The sequence below is a fragment of the Chiloscyllium plagiosum genome, chromosome 24 (assembly GCF_004010195.1).
Source record: "Chiloscyllium plagiosum isolate BGI_BamShark_2017 chromosome 24, ASM401019v2, whole genome shotgun sequence".
Classification (NCBI taxonomy): Eukaryota; Metazoa; Chordata; class Chondrichthyes; order Orectolobiformes; family Hemiscylliidae; genus Chiloscyllium; species Chiloscyllium plagiosum.
In genome coordinates this window covers 37,930,462-37,930,756 of record NC_057733.1, presented here as the reverse complement: position 1 = coordinate 37,930,756, position 295 = coordinate 37,930,462, and positions in this window count along the sequence as shown.

The window sequence follows — 295 nt, the reverse complement described above, 5'->3', positions numbered from 1 at the left end:
GAAGGGCTTATGCCCAAAACGTCGATTCTCCTGCTCCTCGGATGCTGCCTGGCCTGCTGTGTTTTTCCAGCACGACATTTTTCAACTCTGGTCTCCAGCATCTGCAATCCTCACTTTCTCCAAGTGAATATTACAACCTTGTTTCGAACTCTCACAAATTAGTCATTCCAAGTTGAGAGGGACCTCTCACCACATTCCTGTAAGGTGGAGACTTTCACCCTTAGCTACTCTCTATCTCTCTAACAGATCATGGCACATTAACTCTGTGAGTTTCATGGATATCTGAGGTATCCAT